This window comes from Rhinolophus sinicus, linkage group LG10 (genome assembly GCF_036562045.2).
Source record: "Rhinolophus sinicus isolate RSC01 linkage group LG10, ASM3656204v1, whole genome shotgun sequence".
Lineage (NCBI taxonomy): Eukaryota > Metazoa > Chordata > Mammalia > Chiroptera > Rhinolophidae > Rhinolophus > Rhinolophus sinicus.
This window is the reverse complement of record NC_133759.1, coordinates 35,620,099-35,633,715: the sequence shown is the minus strand read 5'-3', so window position 1 is coordinate 35,633,715 and position 13,617 is coordinate 35,620,099.

Genomic DNA, 13,617 nt, shown 5'->3' with positions numbered 1-13,617 from the left:
GCCTAAAGGAGAAGTCCGGGAAAGCGCAACCTGTGTCCCTCCAGGACTTCATGCTGCCGCTTGAGACCGACTTCTTTCAGCTTGATTAGGGGTGGGGCCAAGGTACCCGGTCAGAGGGGACAAGCAGGAACTGGAGGCTCCACTAGGAACTGTCCATACATTGGTCCCCTTCTAATGTGCAGAGGGTTTGGTCCTAGTTGACACTGGCACAGAGTGCAGTCTTGTTTATGAGAAACCCTGGCTGTGCCCAGGAAGTCTGGCTGTGCCCAGAAGGATGGGCGGTGCCCTGGGAGCTCTGGCTGTGCCCAGAAAGTAGGTGGACATTGAGGGACACCCCCTGGGACATTAGTTGAACTGGACTGGGACCTTCTTTTTTTTTCCATGAACTGGGTTCCTAACACAGGGCCCCTCACGGAAGATGCTGTGTAGATTGTGAGGCAAGACCCTGGAGGGGTGGAGTGTGGGACAGAGTCCCAGAGAGCAGTTTCCAGGCTCTTGGCCTCGCGTGGGGGCGTACTGGCTCGGGTAGTGGATGGCCGTAGGCTGTGATTGGTTGGCCATCGGCTGTAACCGGTTAGCTAATTGGCTGCTGATGTAACTGCCGTGACTGAGCTGGTTGGTTGGCTGGTTGCCAGGCAAAAAAGTGGTGGCAGGTTTCAGATGGTGTGGCTCCTACTTCGTGTGTCTTACCCAGCTGCCAGCGAGAATGTAGTGGTATGACTCCCCTATCTATGGCTCCATGGGTGTTCCTTTTTGGCCTCACCATATCCTGCATTCTTATGTGGGGAACAGGAGCTGAGACCCCGCGTGACACCCTGTATGACAGTTGGCAAAGCTTACCTACAGCTGAATTTTGGAACCTAACAGCAAAGCTGTACCAACTAACTTCTTTCTGCCACAGCCAGACCAAGACATAGTTAAGTAAGAATGCCACTAGATACTGATAAGTAGTTTACACAGATTATCTCATTTAATCCTCATAGTAAGTCTTGAAGTCTGTATTATAAAATGTTATATTACCTCTGTTTTTCATTGGAGATTGGGAGAGTTTGAATGATGTGCCCAAGGTCACCTCTCTGGTTAATGGAAGAATGAATCAGGAACTGGGGCTCTTAAGTCCTAGCTGGTGTTCTTTCCTCTGCATACCAGTGTGTCCACCACCTCATTGTGTCCAGTTCCCTTCAGCACACATCAGCTAACCCACTTGGGAGGGGACTCAGTAATCATGGAGTCCAATTCTCTTAGGTCAGAAGAGAGATTGAGATCAAGGTGGCAAAAGATTGGAGATTAGAACCCAAGCTTCATGACTGAATTTGAGGGTATGTTCAGGGTACCAAGCTGTCCCAGCTCTTGGAATGGACTAAAATTCTTTTGACAAGCAAAGAGTATTTATTTTACAAGGTCAGCCACCCTGTAAGAGAAATACAAACAGAAACTCTGCCCAGTGTATCCCAGTTTATGGAGCATTTTCACATCTAAGATATCCCTCAACTCCCACTAGCCCTGGAGGTCACCAAGTCCTGGGCCCTCTGCCACTTCTCCCTGGAGTCTCAAAGTGATTGAGTGTTCCACTGTCATGCAGGGACTCAGCTCCCGCTCCCTGCACAATAACGCAGGATATGGTGAGGCCAAAAAGGAACACCAACATAGTCTCGCTGGTGGCTGGGCTGGAGATACAGGAAGCAGGAGCCACACAATCCGCAATCTACCATCCACTTCTCTGCCAACCAACCAACCCCACTTGCTAGCTGCAATCCGCAGTCCCCTTCTCTGCCTGCCAACCAACCAACCAACCAACCAACATAGCCAACGGCAGTTATATCAATGGCTAATGGCTCACCGGTAACAACTGATGGCCAACTAGTCACAGCTGATGGCCATCTATTACCCGAGCCAGCACCTTTCCATGTGAGGCCGAGAGCCTGGAAACTGCTCTCTGGGACTCTGTCCCCACATCCACTCAAAACAGAATCGGGACAGGACAACGACCAGCTTCTGTGCCGACCTATCAGCCCTGCCTCCTGGCTACATGCAAGCCAAAAGAGGCCCTTCCCAGAAGCAACAGCTGTGCTGTGTGGATGCAGACTGGGCTGCACTCACTTATGGCCTTTGTTGGCTTGGTATATCTTGCATTTCAAGGAGCCAGCAGGCTGAGGGCCAGGAGAAGAGCTCATTAAGGAATATAAAACATATGCTTCATGTTCCTTTGTTGCTGTCAAGAAGACTGAAGAATTAACTATCAGTAAATTTCTGTAAGTAAACAAAGACAGTGCCAGAATCAAGAGCACAAGAGAAAACACCAATTTAAAAATAAATTACAAAATCTAAATTTGAAGAGACTGTTAAGTTTTAAGCTGTTGGCCAGCTGGCTACTTTGGAGTGACTCCTTTCTCCCTTCCCCATACCTCAAAGTTTGAAAATGTTATTTCTGAGGCGTATCCTTCTCCAAGTATTAGCAATATGTTGGAGGGAATAGTTAGTGATGCATCAGAAATTAGAATAGAACTTTTGAAATTTGAAGTTAGGATGCTCCAGCTGTATTATCACTTTTCTTAAATATAATGTCAAAGGCTGGGCCATCCAGCTCTGACAGCTTCTCCTTTATGAATGTCATGGACATAGTGATATGCCACTGAGATCCCGTTCAGTGTAGGAATGCTGCCCCAGCTGTTAGGAGTGCTGTTACAGGCAGCCTCCAGCTCTCAGCCCTTTCAGGGTTCATCTCATCTATAGAGATTCGCCTTGCCCAATGTCAGTCTTTCAGGGATGGCGAGATACAGTGAAAAAAGATGCAGAAAATAAAGACCTGGCCACTGCAACCCAGCTTGGAGAACTCTGAAGGGCCATTCTCGCTGAAACTTTTGAGTGGGCCAAGGCTACTTGTTGGGCTTGCATCACAGTTTGATTCCTCCCTCTGTCAATTCCTGCTTCTTTCCCTTATTTCAGCAGGAGTTGATCCTAAGGGCACTTCCCACTAAACATCCTGCACACGAAAGTCCATCTCAGATCTGCTATGTGGAAAACATAATTTGAGATATAAACTGTTTCCATATTTTTTCAACTTCTAAATAGACTTAATTTTTTTGAGTGGATTTAGATTCACAGCAAAATTGAATGGAAGGTTCTAAATAGATTTCCCATATATTCCCTGTCCACCATACACAGAGCCTCCCTATATCAAAATATCACACCAGAGTGGTTCATTTGTTACAATTGATAAAACTGCATTGACACATCATTATTATCCAAAGTCCATAGTTTATATTAGGGTTCTATGAGTTTTGGCAAATGTAAAATGACATGTATCCACCATTATAGTGTCATGCAGAGAAGTTTCATTGCCATAAAAATGCTCTGTGCTCTGCCTATTCGTCCCTCCCTCCATCCTTTATCCTTGGCGACCACTGATCTTCTTACTACCTCCATAGTTTGCCTTTTCCAGAATGTCATAGAGTTGGAATCATAAAGTATGTAGCCTTTGTAGATTGGTTTCTTTCACTTCGTAATACACGATTCAGCTTCCTCCAGTTCTTTTCATGGGTTGATAACATTTCATTTTAGTGCTGAATAATAATTAATTGCCTGGATATACCACAGTTTATTTATCTATTCACATACTGAGAGAAATCTCAGTTGCTTCCAAGTTTTGGCAATTGTGAATAAAGCTGCTATAAACATTCCTATGCAGGATTTTCGTGTGGACATGTTTTCAACTCGTTTGGGTAAATACCAAGGAACGTGATTGCTGGATCACATGCTAAGTGTATGTTTAATTTTGTAGGAAACTGTAAAATTGTCTTCCAAAGTGGCTGTACCATTCTGCGTTCCCACCAGCAATGTAAGAAAGTTCCTGTTATTCCACGTCCTTGCTAGCATGTGGTGTTGTCACTGTTCCAGATGTTGGTCATTCTAATAGGTGTGTAGTGGCATCTCGTTGTTTTAATTTGCAGTTCACTGATGACATATGTTGTGGAGCATCTTTTCATGTGCTTATTTGTCATCTAGCTATCTTTGGTGAGATGTCTGTTAAGGTCTTTGACTCATTTTGTAATTGGCTTGTTTGTTTTCTTATTTTTGAGTTTTAAGAGTTCTTTGTATATTTTTGGACAAGAATCCTTCATCATATGTGTCTCTTACAAATATTTTCTATTAGTCTGTCTTCTGAGTCTCTTGACATTGTATTTTCCAGAGCAGAAATTTTTAATTTTAATAAAGTACAGCTTATCAATTATTTCTTTCAGGGATTGTGTCTTTGGTGTTGTAGCTAAACAGGTATCACCATACCTAAGATCATCTAGGTTATCTCCTATGTTATCGTTGAGGAGTTTTAGCGTTTTGCACTTTAAATTTAGGTATCTGATCCATTTTGAGTTAATTTTTATGAAGGGTGTAAGATCTGTGTTTAAATTCTTTGTGTGTAGGGGGTGGGGAGGGATATGTGTATCCAGTTGTTCCAGTATTTGTTGAAGAAACTGTCTTTACTCCAGTGTTTTGGCTTTGCTCCTTTGTCTAAGATCACTTGACAATATTTTTGTGGGTCTATTTCTGGGCTCTTTATTATGTTCTGTTGACCTATTAGTCTGTTCTTTTGCCAATATCATGCTTGTTACTGTAACTTTATAGTAAGTCTTGAAGTTGGGTAATATCACTCCTCTAACTTTGTTCTACTCCTTCAATATTATATTGACTATTCTGGGTATTTTGCTTTTCCATATAAAATATTTATTTATTTATGGTTAAAAATTCTTAATTTTATTTTTTCCAGCTTTATTGAGATACAATTTACATAAAACGTTGTGTAAGTTTAAGGTGTACAATGTGATGATTTGATACACACATATATTGCAAAATCCCACAATAAGTTAGTTAACATATCCTTGCCTCAGATAATTATCATTTGTGTTGTTAGTGTTCCTTTTTTTAAAATTTTATTTTATTAAATTTATTGGGGTGACAATTGTTAGTAAAATTACATAGATTTCAGGTGTACAATTCTGTATTACATCATCTATGAATCCCATTGTGTGTTCATCACCCAGAGTCAGTTCTCCTTCCATCACCATATATTCAATCCCCCTTACCCTCATCTCCCTCCCCCCACCCCCCACCCCCCTTACCCTCTGGCAACCAGTGTTGTTAGTGTTCTTATGGTGATAACATTTAAGATGTACTCTCATAGCAACTTTCAAGTATACAATGTAGTAGATCCTCAAATAATGTTATTTTGTTCAATTTATATTAGTTAGTCTATCGTAAAATTGGTTTTATTATACATCATTTCACTTAAAGTCACAGAACAAATCCACAGTGTTAAGTGAGGACTCACTATTTGGTATTTTAACTATAGTAACAATGCTGTACATTAGATTCCTGGAACTTATTTATCTTGTAACTGAAAGTTTGTATCCTTTAACCAACATCTCATTTTCCCCATCCCCTAGCCCCTGGTAACCATCATTCTACTCTTTATTTCTATGACATTGATGTTTTTAATTTCTATTTAATTTTTTTTTCAAATTTATTTTTCAATTACAGTTGAGATACAATATTATATTAGTTTCAGGAGTATAACTTAGTGATTAGACATTTATATCCCTTATGAAGTTATCACCTGATAAATCTAGTACCCATCTGAAACCACCCATAGTTATTATATTTCCCATGCTCTACTTTACATGCCCATGACTATTTTTATAATTGACAGTTTGTATTTCTTAATCTGTTTCACATTTTTCACCCATCCTCACAACCACCCTCCCATCTGGTAACAACAAATTTGTTCTTTGTATCTATGAGTTTGTTTCTCTTTTGTTTCTTCATTTCTTTTTTTTTTTTTTTTTTTTTTTTTAGATTCCAATATAAGTGAGATCATGCAGTGTTTATCTTTCTCTGTCTGACTTATTTCACTATGTAGTTCTATTTCTAGTTTTTTGAGGAAACTCCATACTGTTTTCTGTAGTGGCTGCACCAGTTACATTCTCACCAGTAGTGCATGAGGGTTCATTCCCTTTTTTCCATGTTCTCGCCAGCATTTATCATCTCTCTTCTTTTTGATAATAACCTTTCTAACAGGTGTGAGGTGATAACACATTGTGGTTTTGATTTTCATTTCCCTGATGATTAGTGATTTTGAGTATTTGTTGGCCATATGTATGCCTTCTTTGGAAAAATGTCTCTTAAGGTCCATTGCCTGTTTTTAATTGGATTATTATTTTGCTACTGAGTGTTATGAGTTCCTTATATATTTTGAATATTAACCCATTATCAGGTATATGGTTTGCAAATATTTTCTCCCATTTCTTAGGTTACCTTTTCATTTTGTTGATTATTTTGCTGTGCAGAAGCTTTATAGTTTGATGTCGTCCCACTTGTTTATTTTTGCTTTTGTTGCCTTTACTTTTGGTGTCATATCCAAAAAATCATTGCCAAGACCAATGCCAAAGAGTTGTTCTCTGTTTTTTTACTAGGAGTTTTATGGCATTAAGTCTTATGTTTAGGTCTTTAATTCATTGCAAGTTAGTTTTTGTAAATGATGTAAAATAGGAGTACAATTTTATTCTTTTTTATGCGAATTTCAAGTTTTCCCAACACCATTTTATTGAAGAGACTAGCCTTTCCCCATTGCATATTCTTGGCTTTCTTGTCAAATATTAGTTGACCATATGTATGTGGGTTTATTATTGGGTTCTCAATTCTATTCCATTGGTCTATACGTCTGTTTCTATGCCAGTATCGCATTGTTTTGATTATTATAAGTTTATATTATAGTTTAAAATCAGGAATTGCCTCAAGCTTTGTTCTTTCTCAGGATTGTTTTGGCTATTTGGTGTCTTTCGTGGTTCCAAATGAATTTTAGAATTTTCTATTTTTTTTTTTTTCTGTTTTTGTGAAATATGCCATTGGAATTTTGATAAGAATTGCTTTGAATCTATAGATAGCTTTGGATAGCATGGGTATTTTAACACGATTAACTCTTCCGATCCATAAACATGAAAGATCTTTCCATTTATTTGTTTCTTCTTTGTTTTCTCTCATCAATATCACATAGTTTCATTGTATAGACTCTTTACTTCCTTGCTTAAATTTATTTCTAAGTGGTTTATTGTTTTTAATGCTATTGTAAATGGGATTGTTTTCTTTGTTTCTTTTTCAGATATTTTATTGTTAGTGTACAGAAATGCAACTGATTTTTGTATGTTGATTTTTTTACACTTTACTAAATTATTTTATTCTAAAAGTTTTTGGTGGAATCTAGGATTTTATGTATAACATCATGTCATCAGTAAACAGAAAGAAATTCACTTCTTTATTTCTAATTTGGATGCTTTTCTTTTGTTTTTTCTTGCCTGATTGCTCTGGCTAGGACTTCCAGTACTACGTTGAATAAGAGTGGTGAGAGTAGGCACCTTGTCTTATTCCTGATCTTCGAGGGAAATCTTCAACCTTTCACTGAGTATGATGTTTGCTGTTGTCATATATGGCTTTCATTATGTTGAGATATGTTCCTTCTAGACCAAATTTTCTGAGAGTTTTTATCATAAAAGTATGTTGAATTTTGTCAAAGCTTTTTCTGCACCTATTGGGATGATTATAAGATTTTTGTCTTTCATTCTATTAATATAGTGTATAACATTTATTGACATGTGTACATTGAATCATCATTGCATCCAGGGATAAATCCCACTTGATCATGTTGCATGATCCTTTTAATGCTCTGTAGAATTTGGTTTGCTAGTATATTGTTGAGAATTTTTACATCTATATGCATGAGGGATGTTAGCCTGTAGCTTTTTCTTCTTGTTATATTCTTATCTGGCTGTGGTATCAGGGTAATCCTAGTCAAAATGAGTTTGAGAGTGTTCTTTCCTCTTCAATTTCTTGGAAGAGTTTGAGAAGATTGGCATTAATTCTTCTTTAAATATTTGGTCATACTCACCCATTTGATCTTGATCTTTTCTTTGTTGGGAGGATTCGGTTACTGATTCAATCCCCTTATTTGTTATTGGTCTATTCACATTTTTTTTTTTTTTTTTTTTTTTTATGATTCAGTGTTCAGTATTGATAGGTTGAATGTTTCTAGGAATTTATCCATTTGTTTTAGGTTGTCCAGTTTGTTGACATAAACTTGTTCATAGTAGTCTTTTATGATCCTTTGTATTTCTGTAATATCGGTTGTACTACCTCCTCTTTCATTTATAATTTTATTTATTTGAGTCCTCTCTTCTTTTTTCTGATAAATCTAGCTCAAAATTTGCCGGTTTGGTAATCTTTTTAAAAACCAGCTCTTAGTTTCATTGATCTTTTCTATTGTTTTTCTATTCTCTAGTTCATTTTTTTCTGCTTTGATTTTTGTTATCTCCTTCCTTCCGCTAACTTTGGGCATGGTTTGTTCTTTTTCTAATTCCTTGAGGTGTAAAATTAGGTCGTTTATTTCAGATCTTTCTTTTTCTTTTTTTTTTTTAAAGGAAGGTGCAGCTCACAGTGGCCCATGTGAGGACCAAACCAGCAACCTTGGTGCAACCAGCACCATGCTCTAACCAACTGAGGTAAACGGCCACCCCACTATTTTACTTAATGTGTGCATTTATTACTATAAACTTCTCTCTTTCACAGCTTTTGCTGCATATCCTAAGTTTTGGTTTGTTGTGTTTCCATTTTCATTTGTCTCCATATTTTTAAATTTCCTTTCTGATTTCATCTTTGACCTATTAGCTCTTCAGGAATGTGGTGTTTAATGTCCACACATTTGTGAATTTTCATTTTCTTCCTATTATTGATCTATAGTTTCATACCATTGTGATCCAGAAAAAAATACTTGATATGATTTCAATCTTTTCAAATACTCTGACTTGTTTTGTGACCTAACATATGATTTGTCCTGAAAAATGTTTCATGTGCTCTTGAGAAGAATGTGTATTCTGCTGCTGTTGAATAGAATGTTCTGTATATGTCTGTTAGATCCATTTGGTATAAAGTATAGTTCAAGTCTAATGTTTCCTTACTAATTTTCTGTCTGAATGATCTTTGCATTGTTAAAAATGGAATATTGAAGTCCCTTAACTACTATTTTATTATTGTCTATTTCTCTCTTCAGATCTGTTAGCATTTGCTTAATATGCTTAGGTGCTCAATATTGGGTGCATATATATTTATAATTGTTATAGCCTCTTGATGAATTGACCCCCTTATCATTACCGTGTTTCCCCAAAAATAAGACCTAGCCAGACAATCAGCTCTAATGTGTCTTTTGGAGCAAAAATTAATATAAGACCTGGTCTTATTTTACTATAAGACCAGATCTTAGGTAATATAATATAATATAATATAATATAATATAATATAATATAAGGGTCTTATATTAATTTTTGCTCCAAAAGACACATTAGAGCTGATTGTCCAGCTAGGTCTTATTTTTGGGGAAAGATGGTATATAATAACCTTCTTTGTCTCCTTGCTGTTTTTGACTTAAAGTCAATTTTGCCTGATAGAAATGTAGCTCTCTTGCTCTCTTTCGGTTTACATTTGCATGGAATATTTTTTTCCATCCCTTCACTGTGAGCATGTATGTGACCTTGCAGCTGAACTGGGTCTCTTGCAGGCAGCATGTAGTTGTTTTTTTAAAAAATCTATTCAGTCATTCTGTGCCTTTTGATTGGAGAATTTAATCTATTTATATTTATCATTGATAAATATTTTGAGCTGATAACTTCAATTGCATACAAAAGTGCTACCCATTGATAGGTAAGGACTTAATATTCCCATCTTATTTCGTAGTTCTGCCTGTTTTGTAGTTCCTTTGTTCTTTCTTCCTCTCTTGCTGTCTTCCTTTGTGAATTGATTATTTTCTCTAGTGGTGTACTTTGATTCCCTTGTCTTTGTACTGTGTGTATCTACTTTAAGTTTTTGTTTTGTGGTTATCGCAAGGCTTACTTGAACATCTTAAATCTATAAAAGTCTATTTTGAGCTGATAACTTCAATTGCATACAAAAGTGCTACCCATTTACTACCACCCTCATTTTTTATGTTTTTGATGTCACAATTTATATCTTTTTATATTGTATACCCATCAACAAATTATTGTAACTATAGCTATTTTTAATACTGTTGTCTTTTAACCGTTTTTTCCTAGAGTTAAGGGGTTAGCACATCACCATATCATGGTACTAGAGTATTCTGACTGTATGCTTACCTTTTCCTATGTGTTGTATATTTTCATGATACTAATTAACATAATTTCGTTTCAATTTGAAGAACTCCTTTCATCATTTTTTTGTAAGGCAAGTCTAGTGATGATGAATTCCCTCAGTGTTTGTTTGTTTTGGGAAAGCTTTTATCTTGCCTTCATTTCTGCAGAAGATATTTGCCAAGGACAGTATTCTTGGTAGCAGTTATATTTCTTTTGGCACTTTGAATATTTCATCCCACTCTCTTCTGGCCTGCAAAGTTTCTGCTGAGAAATCCACTTATAGTCTTATGGGGATTCTCTTGCATGAATGAAAAAATTTTTTCTTGTTGCTTTAAAAATTCTCTTTTATAATCTGTCTTGGAACAAACTGTTTTGGACTAAAATTTTGGGGTAATCTATTAGTTTCATAAACTTGGATATTCAAATCTCTTCTAGGTTTTAGAAGTTCTCAGCCATTATTTCTTTAAATAAGTTTTCTACCCCTTTCTCCTCTTTTCCTTCTGGGGCTCCAGTTGTCCATAGATTGTCTTTATGGTGTCCTATCAGCCCCACAGGCTTTCTTCATTCCTTTTTGTTCTTTATTCTTTTTGCTCTTCTGACTAAATAATTACAAATGATCTGTCTTTGAGTTCACTGATTCTTTCTTCTGCTTGGTCTAGTTGGCTGTTGAATTTCTCAGTCCAGTCATTGTATTCTTCAAGTACAAATTTTCTATTTGATTCTCTTTTATGTTTTCTCTCTCTTTGTTGAACTTCTCATTTTGTTTTTGTACTATTTTCCTGGTTTTGATAAGTTGTTTATCTGTGTTCTTATAACTCTCCAAGCATCTTTAGAACAATTATTTTGAATTCTTTGTTAGGCAATTTATATATGTCCATTTCTCTGTGGTCAGTTACTGGAAGTTTATTGTGCTGCCTTGGTAGTGTTCCCTGATTCTTCACAATGCTCATAGCCTTGTGTAGGTCTCTACACATTTGAAGAAGCAGTCACCACTTCCAGACTTTATAGACTGACTTTGGCAAGGAAAGACCTTGACCTGGGGTGGGGCACGCTGGAGCATGCTGTGATCCTGGTCTAGTGGTTCAGGGTGCCATCTGTGGGGACATGTGGAGGCTCCAGTTCAAAGGGGTGGGATGTGATGACAGTGCCTCAGGATACTGTGGTACACAATGTCAACAACTACATGGTCTTTGGTGAGTGCTGTGGGGAGTACATATGGCTAAAAGGACTATTAGGTGCCTCCAGGTCCAGCACATAGAGACCAGGGCAGGCATTGGTGGTGGCTGGAGCTGGTTATAACACTGAGTTGTGGGGTTATCTGCAGGTGCCTGTTTAGTGGCAGGTGCTGGTTGCAGACACAATTATAGTGGTGGGGGTCAGAGTCAGCAACAAGGACCAGAGCCAACTTTAGGAACACTAGCAGCTGTGGGGACTGGCTGTTAGCATGCACTATTGTGGCCACAAGGTCTTATCAGGGCACACACGAGTTTGGCCAGTCGTGTACAGTTGCACAGCTGGAGTGGCTAGCTGCAAGTGAGCCTACTAATGTAGGTCAGTGATAGGAGACAGGGCTTGATATGTGTGACAAACACCTGTGGGGGCTCTGGCTGTTGGCCTGAAGCCTGCAGCTACAGAGTCTCAATACAAGCACATGGTAGTGGATGCTGGTGACAGGATACAGGCCAATGGGGTACAGGTGCACAGCTGGAGGGGCTAGCTGCAGGAGAGCCCAGTAGTGCAGGCCAATGACAGTAGACAGGGCTGGATCTGGGTTCACATGCAGCTGTTTGGGGCCTGGCTGTTGGCATGCACTCCTGTGGTTACAGGACTCATCACAGGCACATGCACAGGTGTGGAGGTCAGCCTTGGGGGTAAGGCTGGCATCTTGCACTCATGAAGCAGCAGAGGCAAGGGCTGACTGCTGTTGTGGATCTCAGGCTATGCAGTGTCAGGGGGAGGAGTGGGGAAGGATTGGGGAGGTACTCACCTCGTGGTCCTCTCACCTGCCCATTCCTGCCCCCTATTTCATTTGCTGGTCTTTTCCTTCTCAGATCAGTATAAAATTCCGCCATAACAATATCAAAATCAATAGGTAATTCAAGATTTTCTGCCTTATGTCCTTAACTATAGCCCTGTCCTGATTAGGTTTATCATGGTCTTCTTCCTAAGTCTTTCTAATTTGCATTCTGATTCGCCCTCACTATTGTCACAATCTAAGGTGACATCTTTGTCCATCACTTCAGACACTTGAATAGACTCTGAAAGAGGGAAAATCATGGAAGAGGCAGAGTCAATGTGACCAGGGATGGGATATCATGACCGGAAACTTAATACTGCGTTTCCCCAAAAATCAGACTGGGTCTTATATTAAGTTTTGCTCCAAAAGATGCATTAGGGATTATGTTCAGGGGATGTCATCCTGAAAAATCATGCTAGGGCTTATTTTCTGGTTAGGTCTTATTTTCGGGGAAACATGGTAGCTTAAGTCACGAGAAAGAGCTGGATGGATTTAAAATACGATCTCTTTATAATTTATTTTTATATTAAACATGCTCCTTGTGAAAAGTAAATATTGCATAGAGAAGTTTAACATGAAAAGTAAGAAATTCCTCCCCTCTGAAGACCTAATCCCTTACCCCATAGTTATAAGTAACTGTGGTTAATTATTTCCTCTGTATTTGTATTTGAAGGATTGGTGTTAAGGGAGATGATGGCTCTTGTATGAGACAGGTTAAGTTTAGGATTATGATGTTACATCTTGGTGGCAATGTTCCAAGAAATATCTGGATATTTTCAATAGGCAGTTAGAGAAGTGAGAACTAATGACGTAGACCTGGAATTTCCCCCCCCCCCCCTGCATTGTTAATGGTGTGAGAATTAAAGAAATAAGGGAGATAAATGAAAGGTAGGGAAAAAAAAAACAGCACAATTCTCAACCCTAGGCAACATCCACATTTCAGAGATGGCCAAGGAATGCGAGGCCCTTGAAGGAGACAAAAGCAATGGTCAGCGAGGTAAGAAAAGTTGAGAAATGCTTCTGTGTTTTAGTGACATGTAAATTCCACTTCCCTGTGAAAATGCAATATAAATATAGCCATAAGCCAATATTTTTACTGTCAAGAAAACATATAGCAAACATAAATGCATTTTATGCTGTATTTTACTGCAGAACTTTCTGCTGCTTGCTCTTGTTCACCAGTCTCCTCCTCTTAGTTTCTATATGATGGACTTTGGGCCTCATTTCTACCTAGACATGTGGGGACTTCAAGTTCTCCCCATGCCTCAGCTTTCTTTTCAGTTCTACTCCGGCTATTGTGACAACCTCCCTCCTGTCCCAGTGTGGTAGGCAGACATCTAAGATGGTCCACAATCGTCCCCAGTTCCTGGTATTCATACCCTTGCATAATTCCCTCTTCATGAGTGTAGGCTG